The 16,265-nt window shown below is 38.9% G+C and overlaps 1 protein-coding gene across 1 annotated transcript in view; it reads left to right on the forward strand.

The window, feature by feature from the left end:
• The first annotated feature begins 659 nt into the window (after positions 1 to 659).
• adissp (adipose secreted signaling protein) overlaps positions 660 to 16,265 on the forward strand; it is a 102,334-nt gene continuing 86,728 nt past the window's right edge. Inside the window, exon 1 of the mRNA XM_028801442.2 lies at positions 660 to 909. The gene's annotated coding sequence lies outside the window, so the exon portion shown is untranslated. The remainder of the gene's footprint in view (positions 910 to 16,265) is intronic.

Genomic DNA, 16,265 nt, shown 5'->3' on the forward strand with positions numbered 1-16,265 from the left:
ACTCCTATCTCTTCATATTCACAGCCTGTTGTTTCAGTAACGCATATATTGGTATATTTTTTCCTCACAACTAATGTGCTCTGCGAGCCTGACCAACTGTGGTATCCTACCGGTTTTATAGTTGTGGATTAAGAAATAGTGTTATCCTAACGGTTTTACAGTTGTAGTTTAAGAAATAAATAATTATAATTTGACGATTCAAGACAAGATTTTGAACACGAACTGTGACCTTTGTCGTCCCACTCAAAACGCCTCAGTCTGAAAGAAACGTCGCAGCGTTAGAGCCGTCACCGTGACCCAAGACAGGAGCAAGGGTTCATTCCGCAGTGGAAAAAAAACAGAAAAATGCTAACTACATTTGGGACTACGCCTTCTTCTAGTCACCGCCTAAAAGTTATCGATGAACCGACAGCACGACGACGTCTAGACAGATAGGCGCGAACCGTAGTTAATTGATCAGTATGGGCGGAAACTTCCAGTTACAACAGAAAGGAGACAGATTGAAATGATTGGCTAAATTAAGTGATTGATGGGCACTTTGACCAACCACCATTGTTTCTCGCTTATATGGGTGTATGATTGGGTGGGTGTTTAGTGAGGCGTCTATTTATTTATCAGTTTGGGGCGGAGTGTAGCACTATAATGAGAAGGCCGGGTTTAATGTTCACGCGGCTGTTTTGGAGGGGCGTCCGGATATTCAGTAGGGAGTCTGTCAGGCCTTTTTGGTGGAGGCCGGACCGGGGCGTGGCGGACCGGACCGCTGTAAGAGGGCTCAAGGGCCAGGAGGAGGAGCTGCGATGACGGAGTCGAAAGCAAAACTGGTGGAAATCTGCCTATCTGCACTTGTTGGATACTAAGAGCTGTTCGTTTGCTTTTCGCCGCGGTTAAGGCGGCTGCTCTTGAGATAAGGTTAGTCGATTTTTTTCTCTTGACCATTTTCTAAGACCGAATTTGGAATACTGCATGCCCGGTAATGCCCACGAACTACGGGAGGCGGGGGGGGACTCTTCACTTTGCAGGTTAGTGCAACAGGGCATAAACGACGCTTCCCGGCCGTTCCACTTTGAAGGTGACAGGCGTTGAGTAATGCAAATATTGAAGAGTGCGGGGTTCTTAGTGAGAAGGTAAAAAAAAAAGCTCGTCGTCGTCCTGAAACACTACATGAGGACCATTTGAACAGTGAATATGCCTTTTGTTCCTAGGAGATAATTAGGAGTTTTACTGGGCGTTGAATGACGATTTCAGACTCTGCTCTGCTAAGCGGTTCTGGGTTTAGAAGCTGAACTTAAAGGAACCCTGCAGAGAGCTCATAGGAGCAGAATTCCGTCAAGAATGTTGATAATCCACCCAAACGGGTACTCCCTTCTTTTCATAGTCTAATAATTTAAGTGGACACCGCGAAGTTGTCTGTGTTTCTTAAGGGACAGCTGGGTAAATTCACTGGTTGTTGCTGAAGCTGCAACTGGCTCATAGGGAATGCTTGCAGGTGCCATGACTAAGCGCCGTGAAGATCCTCTTCATCAGAGGGCTGGCAGTCCAACCGGACGCTCGGAAGTGTATTTTTATCACGAGGATGTGGCAACGCACAGATAGATGCACAAAGGGGTACTGTGGAATGGTTTAATTTTTTTATTTTACATGCAAGTACAGGCGACCTCACTATCCATTTAGGGGGTACGAAAGAAAACAAAAAAAAACCGCATCTGCTTTGGGAGAAAGTGTTTGAAAGTGTGATGACTGGGACCCTAGTAGCAACTCTCTGACACTAAGCCGAGAAAAGCTTCTTTCACAAGGGTATGCTGATAATCTGAAAATTTACTTAAAGTGCATGCTGCTGAAATTAATATTTGTGTTACGAGTATGTGCCGGATTTGCAAGGGGCTCTGTACAAGCACTGCTATTTATGAGATGCTGCTAGTTGAAGTGTGTGAGTAGTTTGGTTAATTGGGACATCAAGAAATTTAGTACTTCTCCTTCACAAGTGAATTTTGTGGCCGGTAATTGCCCATCGATGGAGTTGGAGTTCGTGAGTGGCGGTTAGGTGAAAAACATGCCAAGTGTCTGTATCAGTGGCACAGAATGCTCACCTTCTTCACAGGTTCCAAGAAGTTGACTAAGTTTAAAAGATAGGATTAAAGTGGCAGGTTGTAGAGAAGAACACCTTTTGCACATGAGAATCTGATGGGAGTCTTTCTTGATACAAAGTGCTTTTTCATTTATGTTGGTGTGAGTAAAACATGTGATTTATAATGGATTTCAAGTTTTTTTTTTTTTTTTTTAAACTGGGTTTTAAAAAGTGCCCCAGCTTCATGATTAATTATCAGAGACTCTGTCATGCACATCTTCAAATTACTGTCAATGAATTGAAAACTGAATGATGAGGAGCACCACCGTTTTAATAGGCTGGTCTGATAGATTTTTTGCAGTAGCATGGACAGAAAAATGGCATTGAAGAATTCCCAAGATCTTGGTATATTCAGTGACAGGTAGAAAGTTAGTGTCTGCTTCACTGAAACTCCAGAAACATCACACCTTCTTGGTCATTTTTGTTTTTTGCAAGATTTAAGACATTATTATTTTAAAAGTCGGAAATTGTGAGGTCCTGCGGTGGGTTGGCACCCTGCCCAGGATTGTTTCCTGCCTTGTGCCCTGTGTTGGCTGGGATTGGCTCCAGCAGACCTCTGTGACCCTGTGTTCGGATTCAGCGGGTTGGAAAATGGATGGATGGATGGAAATTGTGAGTGACATGTACATATACGAAGTCATAGTTTCATAGTGTATCCACATGATAATTGTTTAAATTTTTAGATTTATAACCTGGCTATGTTGCTTTCTATGCATAGGGTTAGGCTAGCAGTTATTTTGATGATAACTGTACATATTAAAATACACATTTATGGCAGAAATTCTTGCTCTGTGATTTGTGACCTAAAGTTGTGATTGCTGTGTGGCACACTGAATGAATTCCACTGCATATACTGTGTTTTGAATTGCAAAGTTTAGGTGTACAAGATGCAAGGGGTCATAGAATTGTCAAAAAGGGACAGGCAACCAACATGCATGTTATTTGCAAGTTCAATGCCATTGTTGCATCTGGTATGCTTATAGGTTTAGCACAGTCATTTAAAGTAGAAGCTAACAGACACTGTATGTGCCCATGACCCATTAGGTTCATTTTAATATGAAATCAAGTGTGTTGGTGTAGTGTAACAACATTTCTTCTTCCATGTAATTTTCTGTATGTAGTATACCTGAACATCCCATGGCCAAATTAGGCTGCTTTTTAATTGGGGGATGGGGTACACCCCCCATAAAGGACCATCCGTTAAACATCTGACCATATACAGTATATTTAATGTCACTGCTTTGTTATATGCTCACAGTTGAAACATAAAAAAATATGAATTTTAACATTTATCTTAGGTAGTGTATTCTTAGCCTTTCAATGAGAAATGTACTTTTAAGACAGGTTTAAATGAAATCGTCAATGAAATTCTTCTTTCCCAGTCTGACCGATGTGCACATTTCTAGGATCGGGCATGTATTGAGAGTCAAACATGGATCTGACCTTCAGATTCTTCCTTTCCGAAAGTTGAACATTACATTTTTATGCCCTGTAAATTGTTTGAATTTATTATGCTAATAGTATTGTTGCCTTGATGCTGAATAGTATGCCTTTTTCATTTTATAGTTGACTGAGTTTTATATTCCACTGTTTGTAAAGTGTAATTGGATTGGTGACACTTTGTTCATGTAGTCCTAGTGTTTTTTCTTTTTTAATTTTAGCTTATTACCTTTTTTCACAATTTAAGGGAAACGTCTAGGACAGTGACTGAGTCTAAGAACACTTTGCTAGCGGTCTGCTGGACAAAGGCACTGATTTGATGTTCTGAGAGTTGAGAAAACTGTAAATGTTCTATAATTCTTGAATCACATTTGAGGTTTAAGTGTTTCATTTCTTCAGTTGCTTGAATTATTTAATCTTAAAACTGCAGCATTCCTGCACTTGATGTTCAAGTGTACAGTGCATCCGGAAAGTATTCACAGCGCATCACTTTTTCCACATTTTGTTGTTACAGTCTTATTCCAAAATGGTTTAAATTCATTTTTTTCCTCAGAATTCTACACACAACACCTCATAATGACAACATGAAAAAAGTTTACTTGAGATTTTTGCAAATTTTATTAAAAACAAAAAAAATAGAGAAAACACATGTACATAAGTATTCACAGCCTTTGCCATGAAGCTCAAAATTGAGCTCAGGTGTATCCTGTTTCCCCTGATCATCCTTGAGATGTTTCTGCAGCTTAATTGGAGTCCACCTGTGGTAAATTCAGTTGGTTGGACATGATTTGGAAAGGCACACACCTGTCTATATAAGGTCCCACAGTTGACAGTTCATGTGAGAGCACAAACCAAGCATGAAGTCAAAGGAATTGTCTGTAGACCTCAGAGACAGGATTGTCTCGAGGCACAAATCTGGGGATGGTTACAGAAAAATTTTTGCTGCTTTGAAGGTCCCAATGAGCACAGTGGCTTCCATCATCCGTAAGTGGAAGAAGTTCGAAACCACCAGGACTCTTCCTAGAGCTGGCCGGCCATCTAAACTGAGCGATCGGGGGAGAAGGGCCTTAGTCAGGGAGGTGACCAAGAACCCGATGGTCACTCTGTCAGAGGTCCTCTGTGGAGAGAGGAGAACCTTCCAGAAGGACAACCATCTCTGCGGCAATCCACCAATCAGGCCTGTATGGTAGAGTGGCCAGACAGAAGCCACTCCTTAATAAAAGGCACATGGCAGCCCGCCTGGAGTTTGCCAAAAGGCACCTGAAGGACTCTCAGACCGTGAGAAAGAAAATTCTCTGGTCTGATGAGACAAAGATTGAACTCTTTGGTGTGAATGCCAGGCGTCACTTTTGGAGGAAACCTGGCACCACTCATCACCAGGCCAATACCATCCCTACAGTGAAGCATGGTGGTGGCAGCATCATGCTGTGGGGACGTTTTTCAGCGGCAGAAACTGGGAGACTAGTCAGGATAAAGGGAAAGATGACTGCAGCAATGTACAGAGACATCCTGGATGAAAACCTGCTCCACAACGCTCTTGACCTCAGACTGGGACGACGGTTCATCTTTCAGCAGGACAACAACTCTAAGCACACAGCCAAGATGTCAAAGGAGTGGCTTCAGGACAACTCTGTGAATGTCCTTGAGTGGCCCAGCCAGAGCCCAGACTTGAATCCGATTGAACATCTCTGGAGAGATCTTAAAATGGCTGTGTACCGACGCATCCCATCCAACCTGATGGAGCTTGAGAGGTGCTCAAAGAGGAATGGGTGAAACTGGCCATATTCAAAAAGACTTGAGTCTGTAATTGCTGCCAAAGGTGCATCGACAAAGTATTGAGCAAAGGCTGTGAATACTTATGTACATGTGATTTCTCAGTCTTTTTTATTTTTAAGAAATTTGCAAAAACCTCTAACATTTTTCACGTTGTCATTATGGGGTGTTGTGTGCAGAATTCTGAGGAAAAAAATGAATTTAATCCATTTTGGAATAAGGCTGTCACATAACAAAATGTGGAAAAAGTGATGCGCTGTGAATACTTTCCGGATGCACTGTATTTGACTGAATATAGTATGTAATTAGAAAGATAAAATGGTATTCTGCAGTTGTAGAATTATAACTTAAAATATACAGGATATTTCAATATACACTGCAGAACATAGATAACATTCACTCATGATTTCCACAAATACTTAATTTTAATGTCATTGATGTACTTAATATTTGTTACCTTTTAGGTTGTTTATATTTCTAATTTACTCATTCATTCTGGTGTTTGAGTTTATATATGATCCTGCAAAGACCTGAATTCATGCCCTGTGTGATGATTTGGTTATCTGTTGGCTGCTAAATAGGTTTTAATGGACTCCAGCTTTTTGTTTCATTTTGTACTTTAAACATAGAGAAACAGTAAAACACGTATGAAATTCCGCCATCTTTACAGATTCTTTCAGACAGTTACAAACGCCTCTTGTAGTCTAAATTAAACTCTTTGAAACATTGTGAAACAGCCCAAGTGCTTGAATGGAACAGTTTTCGAAATTAAAATATCAAGCTGGTTGTTGATATACTCGGTACCTATTAGATGTATCATTTCACATGTTTGTCCCCTCCCTGAGAAGCATGTGTGCTTCCATTAGAGGTTACAGACATTACACTCCCATTTCTGTTGGTAATATGATGTTTATATAAAAATGCATGTATCATTTTTCTCCCCTTCTTTTAGTTTTGAAAATTATTGTGTCAAACTGTATTATTCGGCTACAGTAATATATTGCAATAAAAAAGAAACCGAAAGGAACTGTGAAATAAGCTTCTGCATTTGATTTTTGGAGTGGGTATAGAATTCTTTTATTTTCTGAAGTTCAGGCTTGCATTGCTCTAAAAGGACTCACAGGGAGAAAGGATAAAAGGGGGAAAACACTTAAGTTTAGAAGATTTTCATGTAAATGGCTTACAAACATTACGCAAAGCATCTTCCGTTCCATTTAAGCTGATCTGGAAAGCTTTGCATTTTAATGAGTGAAGTGCTTTTGGTGGGGGCTGTACTTCTGAACAGTATTTCCGGTGTTCTACCATGAAACAAAAAAACATAATTTTTTAGTTGAGATCTAAAAATTATGCAAGATCCATCTGCAATGCTGAAAGATGAAACTGTAGCAGAGGCATTAACCCTAAGAAATTAAGCTTTTTCAAAAAGGATTTTGACAAGTGTGTCTTTGGGCCATTGTGATAAGTGTTTTGTTTACCTTCTTTAACTATATTTGTTTTTTTTTGTTGTTGTTTTTTTTCCACAATACTCTATCATGTAGACAACATTTTTTACGTAATTATGTTTCCAACCTGAATATTATCTCTAGTAATTTTTATTACTTTGGTTCAGTTATTTTACATAGCATTACAACTCCAGCAATTTTCTTGAAAATTAAAGAGAAAAAAAATTTGCACACCAACCAAAGTTTGATGCCTCTTCCAACCAACTGAAGTAATGATAAAGCTTTAGAATTGCTAGTAATGAGTACTCACTTTCTTTAAGAGAAAAGCAATCAAGCAACAAAGTAGTGAAAGAATGAAACAGTGCTATTTAATTCTGCAGTATATAGCAATTCATTGATTGTTCATTTTTTAACTTTATTAAATTTTAAAGTTGAAAGCATCCCTGTAGGCAATGATACACATGATCATAGAAACTACTCAATCTATCCTACGTACATTTATTTTTATTTAATAATGGAAATTGATTCAAGTGTCTAAACATCCCCAATGTAGTTAGACTGGGAATATGCAGCTACAGCACCCAATAAACACTAATTGATGCATAACTCATTGATACATACATAGAGGTTCGCGGGATCCCCTCGAGGTTGCTGGATATCATGGCCGGCCTGTACACTGGTACTGTGAGTGCTGTGCAGAGTGGAGGCAGAACCTCTGTGTTTTTCCCAGTTGATTCTGGGGTTCGTTAGTGGTGTGTTCTTGCTCCTACTCTCTTCAATGCTTTTATGGACTGGGTGTTGGGCAAGGTCGTGGGGTCCAGCGGCTGTGGGGCATCTGTTAGTGAAGAAAGATTCACGGATGTTGACTTTGCTGATGATGCTGTGATCTTCGCGGAGTCAATGGAGGCTCTGATTGGAGCACTCGAGAGACTGAGTGAGGAGTCTGAGTATCCGGGCTTGTGAGTGTCTTGGATAAAAACCAAGAACCAGGCCTTTAATGACCTCTTGGGCATAGCCATCAGCAGTGTGACTGTCTGTGGAGAGAGTGTCAACCTCATCGAGAGGTTTACTTACCTTGGCAGTGACATTCATGTCTCTAGTGACTTTTCCTATGAAGTAGATGGATTGGTAGAGCTTGGGGGGTCATGAGGTCGCTGGAAAGGGGTGTGTGGCACTCCCGTTATCTATGCAAAAGGACGAAGGTCCAAGTCTTTAGAGTCCTGGTGCTTCCTGTCTTGCTATATGATTACGAGACATGGACGCTATCCAGTGACCGGAGACAAAGACTGGACTCCTTTGGTACTGTCTCTCTATGCCATGTGCCGCATTTCCCCCGAGGGTGATCCAGCTCATAAGGTCCTCATTGTTGGGGACCCGAGTGGCTGGATCAGGCCAAGGGGTCGCCCACGTAACACCTGGCTGTGGCAGATAGAGGGTCTTTTCCGGAGGGTGGGACTAGACCGCGCATCTGCCTGGGGGGTTGCCAACCGGGATTCTGAGTTGTTTCGTCGTGTATTGGGTGTGGCAACACACTGTACCAGTGCATGCTCCCCAACTTGACTTGACTTGACTTGATACATAACACGACTTGTGCATTGGAGGAATTCATGAGAGATGAACCCTTAGGTTTGCAGTAGGGTTGTAAATCATAAGTTGACATAGGAATGTTTTAAATTTTTTTTGAATATATACAAATGTGCTTTTAATATTCTTTGGGCATTGTACACATGCCATGATTTATGTGTAGATTATTGCAGTGGTCTCTGTGTTTTTATTCATTTATTTTTAAATGGAACTAATTATTCAGCAGAAGTGTGTCAAAAATGCTACTGGGGCTCCTTTATGCAAACAGCAATGTGTCATAATTGCGTAATGCCTCACTGGGTCTGTGACAGCTAAGGCAGACATTATTTTTTATTTATTTTATTTATTTATTTTTTTTTTAATTTTCTTGCTTTATAGTCATTCTGGTGTGTATTCAGACCAAGGTGCATGCATATTTTTTATTATCTACCTTTTTATGTATTCATTTAAAGAGCTTCTGTAAAAAGCCAAATTTCCCCTTGGGGACAAATAAAGATTGATCGATTGATTTGATAGATTGATCAATCAATCAATCGCATGCAGAACTTTGTTGCAGTTTATGAGGAGAAGAGCTTTGGCTTATCAGGATAGGACCTAACATAGTGCCAGCAGCACCTGCACCATCTGTTGGACTGCAGTGATATGCTTGTACTGATACTTTTTTTTTTTTTTCTTTCCAACAGATACCTTACAAATATTAACAGTTCTGCATAAATTCTAACAACATACGCAAGAAATGGATAAATGCAATTTTTGCATTACTGCCGCCCCTTAATAAGAAATCGTATAAAACAAATTAGCAGTCACTATTTTGAGTCTTTTTGTGCTTTACTTCAATATAGCTTCCCAGCAGACTACAATAACAACATTTTTTTATATAGCACATTTTCATACAAATAATGTAGCTCAAAGTGCTTTACATGATGGGGGGAAAAAAGACAAATTAAGAATTAAAATAAGACAACACTAATTAACATAGAATAAGAGTAAGGTCCGATGGCCAGGGAGGACAGAAAAAACAAAAAAACTCCAGATGGCTGGAGAAAAAAAAAATAAAATCTGCAGGGGTTCCAAGCCATGAGACCGCCCAGCCCCCTCTGGGCATTCTACCTAACATAAATGAACAGTTCTCTTTGTATTTAGGGTTCTCATGGAAGGACTTGATGATGATGGTCATGTAGACTTCTGGCTTTTAATCCATTAATGTAGGAACATCGTGGTGCTTTGATTAGGTGGTGGTGGCGCAGGTTGCCACCACAGAAAACCGGGAAAAGAAACAGAAGAGAGAGTAGGGGTTAGTACGGATTTTACAGCCATCATGAACAGTTATGATAATTAATTGAATATGCAGAGCATCAGGATTAAACTAAATTGAAGTTATGAGAAAGCCATGTTAAAGTAATGTGTTTTTAGCAGTTTTTTTTAAAGTGCTCCACTGTATTAGCCTGGCGAATTCCTATTGGCAGGCTATTCCAGATTTTAGGTGCATAACAGCAGAAGGCTGCCTCATCACTTCTTTTAAGTTTAGCTCTTGGAATTCTAAGCAGACACTCATTTGAGGATCTAAGGTTATGATATGGAACATAAGGTGTCAGATATTCTGATATATAAGATGGAGCAAGATTATTTAAGGCTTTATAAACCATAAGCAGTATTTTAAAGTCAATTCTGAATGACACAGGTAACCAGTATAGTGACATCAAAACTGGGGAAATGTGCTTGGATTTTCTTTTCCTAGTTAGGATTCTAGCAGCTGCATTCTGCACTAGTTGCAAACGATTTATGTCTTTTCTGGGTAGTCCTGAGAGGAATGCGTTACAGTAATCTAGTCGAATGAAAACAAACGCGTGAACTAATTTCTCAGCATCTTTCAATGATATAAGAGGTCTAACTTTTGCTATATTTCTTAAGTGAAAAAATGCTGTCCAAGTAATCTGATTAATATGCGAAATTCAGGTTACAATCAACAGTTACCCCTAAATTCTTTACCTCCGTCTTGACTTTTAATCCTAATGCATCAAGTTTGTTTCTAATAACCTCATATCCATTTTTGCCAATTACTAAAATTTGTTTTCTCTTTATTTAGCTTGAGAAAATTACTATTCATCCATTTAGAAACACAAGTAAGACATTGTGTTAGTAAAACAACAGAGTCGGGGGTCATCAGGTGCTATTGATAAATACAGCTGTGTGTCATCAGCATAGCTGTAGTAACTCACGTTATGCCCCGACATAATCTGACCTAACGGAAGAATGTAGATCGAAAAGAGCAGCGGACCCAGGATAGAGCCTTGTGGAACACCATATATCGAATATCGTGTCTTTGAGTTGTAATTACCACAACTAGGTATTGTACATGGTCAATTAACAGTAGCACGCGTGCTTTTGAATTGGTAGACAATTGGGTGAAACATGAACAAATAAATGGAAAATACACACATTAATACAGAAATAATGCACAAAAGTCTTAAACTTTTGAGGGGTGAGTTAAGAGGGTGGCTGATCCCCATACCTAAAGGTAGCCATTTAAGGAAGGGGATTCTTAAAGATAAACTGTTTCTTCACATTTAGAAATATTGAGATGTTGTGCAGTTAAATATAGAAGGGCAGTATGTAATAAGCTTTGTGTAAGCTAGGTATACAATTACTAATCATATAATAATAATAATAATCAAATATTCTTTACAGTTAGTAAATTCTAAGACAGTTCGGGATATTTAAATACAGGTAAAATTCCGTTACAACGAATATCTTTACAGCAAAATTTTCATTACAACAAAGTATTTTTATGGTCCTGACAGTTTCCCCATATGACACGAGTCTATAGAAATCTCGTTACTACTAAATAAATTTAGCAGATACTTTCATTACAGCAAAGTGCCCAAAGACCTTGAAATGCCTGAATGAATCATCCACAGAGCAGTTTGTTCTGTGGTCGCAGCTCAGTTGTGCACAACAAACCCCGAACAGAAACATTGTAAAAAAAATGTTCTTTCTTCAAACTTTCAGCGTACTGTTTTTTGTTGTTTTTGTTTTCTGTGGTTTTCAGTGATACCTTTTGCTTATTGCTCATCAATATTTGAAAAACATCCATTGGAATTTAGTGGGTTGCAAATGTATGTGAACTGCTGCATTTGAAGACGTCGAAAAAGCAGTTTTTATGTGGTTCAGTGATACTCGTTCAAGAAACATGTTAATTGATGCAGCATTCATTCAAGAAAATGTGATGTTTCTAAACTCTCTTGGGACCTCCTCCAGCTGGACAACACACCAAACAGCGTCCCCAAGTTTGATCACCATGTCTGTGGAAGACTGTTTGTTTATCTGTTACCGGTGCATCAGCAGGCTCACAGCTCTGCTGTGTCTCTCCCCCAAAGCAAACAGAAAAGATCTTGATGGGTAGTGCAGGGAACAGTATTACTTGGCCACGACCCTGCCTGACTGCTGTCTGTATAGGAGAGTGGCAGATCCCGCTACAATAAATAACCCTGCTGTTCCTGTTTCAAGCTGAATAAAGCTGGTTTTGCTAAATTACTGAGACTAAGCCTTGTGCTTTGGGGTGCAAGACAGGATCTTATAGTGTGACCCGGATCTTTTAGGATTTGCTTCTGTGTCACCTCACTGCAGCACTGTGAGCCTGCTGTTGCCCAGCCCGGACAAGCAATCTTCCACAGATGCAGCAATCACGCTTCGGGACGCACTTCAGTGTGTTGTTCCCGTTGGGTGGGGGGATCCCAAAAAAGTTCAGAAACCTCACAATGTGAAGAAGAAGAAAAGTATGATTCGGCTTCTGATTGATGATAACTGTGCTGCCCACAACATGCTTCCACATTTAGATAATGTTCGCATTGAATTCCTCCCACCCAGTTGCACAGCAGTTCTTCAGCCAATGGATTTCGGCATCATAGTGTATTATCCCAAGGAAATGCTGAGAAATTCTCATCCGCATCACCTGTAGACAGGAGGAGATTAAAATTAATGTGAAAGAAGCTATTGAAATGATTACAAATGCTTGGACACAAGTGAAAGAAAGTACTATAGTGACAAATACAGAATCTCATTACAACAAAATATTTTTTTAGGTCCCTGGCGGTTCGTTGTAACGGAATTTTACCTGTATTAACAAACTCTTTAAATCTGTTTTTGTAGCAACATGGATTTTAAAATTTGGCTTGTCAGTGATTCCCTGTTATGTCTGTAACATTTGCTATTGTAAGATTTGCATTTGCATCATTAGCTTGTTAAAAACAACAAAAGAGTAATAGATGAGTCATACTGATTACTTTTCAAATTTTACAAAATCCTGGAACTTCTAATTTTCCAAGTTTGTCGCTCCATTTATTTCTTCACTTTTGCCCAAACTTCTAATTTTCTGTGTAAAATCAGTCTGCTTTACGTTATTTTGGATCTCCTGTAAAACACCCTGTCTGTTCATTTTCAAAGTATATGACTGATCTGGTTTTGCTGTTGATTTAGCCTGTTTACTGGTCCAGAAGTAAATTATTATCATTAACAATTATGTCCCCCACACTATGCAACTCTTCAATTCCACCCGGGGGGTAAACGTTAACATTATACAAAGTTGTCTGTTTTACCTGCATTGTTATCAGTCTTTAATTTAATATTGCTTTTTATCAGTATGCTGCTGCTGGAATATGTGAATTTCCCCTTGGGATAATAAAGTCAGTCTCTATCTATCGATCTGATCTGATCTGCAGTGTAACTGGCAGACTGCGTTACACTCGCCAATGTCACATATTTGAAAGGTACATGTGCTTTCACCATATTTGTCACATTTTATAGAAAACCAAAATGAATAACACAAATTTAGCATTTACATATCGGTATTTAGCAGTGAGGTATGCTGTTTTGTCTGTCCTGCTAACTGGCATAATCACAATTCTTTGTAGCACAAAAAACATTTTATTTTGGTATTAACAATTGGAGCTGCTCATTTCATGACTAGTGTAGGCAAGCCAAATAGCCACTTTATTTAGAAACTTGCTTTGAGTTTTATTTGCTTCAGCTGTTTGCACTGCCAGCATGCACAGTCCTTATATGCATAACAGTGATTAAGCTGAAACTGTGAACAGTGCAGTGAGTTGGAGAAAAGCACTTTTTCTCCCCCTCCTCTGTGTAAAATAGTTTCAGGGTCATTTGATATTTTAAAGTGATTGACATCTGAGAACCTCTTAGTCTGATTACTATAAATGTGAAAAATTATCCTTATTTGTTTTACAGTAACACCTTTTGTTTATGCATGGGCAGGTCCTGATTGGCCATGACCCCATAACTCACCTCATGTGATGTCATTAGCAAAATATCTTAAGTTAGTACTGCATGCTTGACATACAAGGGTTGTTTTGCTCTGTCTATGCTGTAACCCAGCTGAACTATTTTCTGTTCAGTCTGGAAATTTTAAATTTTTTTTCCATCTCTGCCGCTTTCTACTGTTACAGAGCAAATAGTGAAAATATTTTGTATCTAGCAAAACCATGTCTTCTGTTAAGCTACTTTTCTGGCTAATCTAGGACAACACTAGCCATGATCTGACTGTTCCATATACAGTATACAAAAATTCCAGTCCAGAGTCCCTTTATGTGAACTGGTGAAACAGATAGTTGAAATTCTATTTGGCAGAGGTTTAATTGCTGCCTTGCAAATGACAAGACTATCTTTTCATTCCCATTTTAGTTTACATTTTTAAAAGGTGGTTGACTTTCACAGTTTTACAGCAGACAGTGTTGTTGAACAGTTTATGGTGCTTCTGCTGAAATTAGCATTATATGCCTCTTAACAAGTGTTCAGTTGAAATTTACTTCTATCCAAATAAGATAGAAGCTCTGAAGTTTTTTGTTTTTTTTTCTTCTTGTTCATGAAATCATGTTTTATATGTAGCTGTAGGTCTTTACAGATTGTGAGTTGAGAAGGTACACGATTTCCAGATGAAGCAGCGGACAATGCAATATGAAAAGTGTTATTGACTTTGCTGGGCCATTAATAAAGTTATCCTAATTTTATCTTCTGATTGACAGTCATTAGTACAAGAATGGTTTAAAGATGAAAAAGTGTTAGTATGTTTATGAAGGGCTTGCTGTATTTCTGTCAATGTCACCTTCTAAGCTATTGAATTGCAACCTTTACAGTAATTACAATCAGCCAGCTATGTTTATGCTGATTACTAACTTGTAGATGCTCTTTACAGAGAGTTATCATTTACATAATACTTTAGTGGTTGATAATGATCCCTGTTGGTATTTAGCTCGGTATGTGGTGTAGTGTTTCCAGCCAGTAAAAGTTATTGTGTAAATACTCTATATTCATTTTCTGATGTTTAGCATAGGAAAGAAAATTTTGAAAAATTGTTTATATCTTAGATGGACTATTCTTCTGCATTTTAAAGTTAATTTTATTTCTGTTTCATAAAAGGCAAAAATATTTGGGTTTAAATTTCAGTTGTTAGAGTTTGTTTAAAGAGCAATATAAACTAAAGGTTTTGGCTAGTAGACTAGTAGGATTAACTTTATATTGCATTTATATTGACATATTTTTCAAAAGGCCAGGGGGGTATTTTCCGTACGTCGCTTAAATCATCTGAGATCAGATGCCTCATCTTGGATGAGTTAATGCTGGTGAAACTCATCCAGGATAAGTCCGTTTTTCAAACGCAGAGGTGTAGTAGATTAGTCTAGCTGGAACTAATCATCCGAGATGAATGTGCGCGCCCGCGTTGATTGAAAAGCCCATATATATTGAGTCTAGAAAACATGATCAGCAAGTCTTTGACAGGCTGTAACAAAATGTCGAAAGAATGGGCGCATTCTTTTTTTTTTTTTTTCACACAAGTGGAGCAAGATCTTTCATTCGAAGGACATAAAGAATTTCAAGATTTAATATGCACAAGGGGTAACACTGCAAAAGCAGCCCAAACCAGAAAAGACGGCTGGCAAAAAGTGGCCGACGAATTAAACTCGTAAGTAGTGTGCATTGTACTTAATGAAGGCAGCGTTTCACTTCCTATGTGTCAGATTAATTATTACTTAATATGTCATAATTCCAGATCAAACGTGAGCACAAGGAGAACACGGGAACAGGTTAAAGTGAAGTACAAGAATATACTTCAAACTGGTAAATATTGGTATATAACTATTTAAAGAATTGATGAGATAAAGAATCATATATAATGTAAAGAACATTAATTTTAAAGCTAATAAGAAGGCAGACAAGCAAAAAACAGGTGGAGGTCCACGCGGTCCAGACCTAACCCTGCAGAAGAGTTGGCTCTCCAGCAAAATGCCCATCGCCCTGTTTCTGAGGGCATTCCACGGGGAAGCTCCTCCTCAGAACCAGTGGCAGGATGCAGTGGTCGCTTCATTTCAGGTAAAGGATGGTCATTGCATATATTTGACCTCAATGTGTGCCATAGGTATGTTCCATATAGCCCTCTTTTTTGTTGGGTCAGTTGCAGGGAATGTCATATCCCTTGAACCTGTGTCTGACCAACAAGATATTGACGAAGGTCAAATATTTGATGAAGACACTGTGTCTGATTATTCATCAGGAGGAGAAGTACATTTTTCAAATAATGTTTGATCAAACTCCACTGTGATCAGTCCCATGTGCCCCAATTACATTTGGAAATCCTAGGTAATGAGAATGTTAGGCTGATTGTGAGATTCTTTATGGAACTGTGGGTGTTTTTACCTGTGTATTACCTGCAATGGCATGAAACGCCTCTTTTGTCTGCACACGCAGGTGTCCAGGAAACACAATGAAAACCCAAAGGAAATCTTTCAGAGCCAAACAGACTTTATGAATTGCCTGGCAAACTGAGCTTTTACATAGATTTTCCGCATCGCCTACAGTATATAAAAAAAGTGCCGCTTGCAACAAATCTCAAA

The sequence above is a fragment of the Erpetoichthys calabaricus genome, chromosome 5, assembly GCF_900747795.2.
Source record: "Erpetoichthys calabaricus chromosome 5, fErpCal1.3, whole genome shotgun sequence".
Lineage (NCBI taxonomy): Eukaryota > Metazoa > Chordata > Cladistia > Polypteriformes > Polypteridae > Erpetoichthys > Erpetoichthys calabaricus.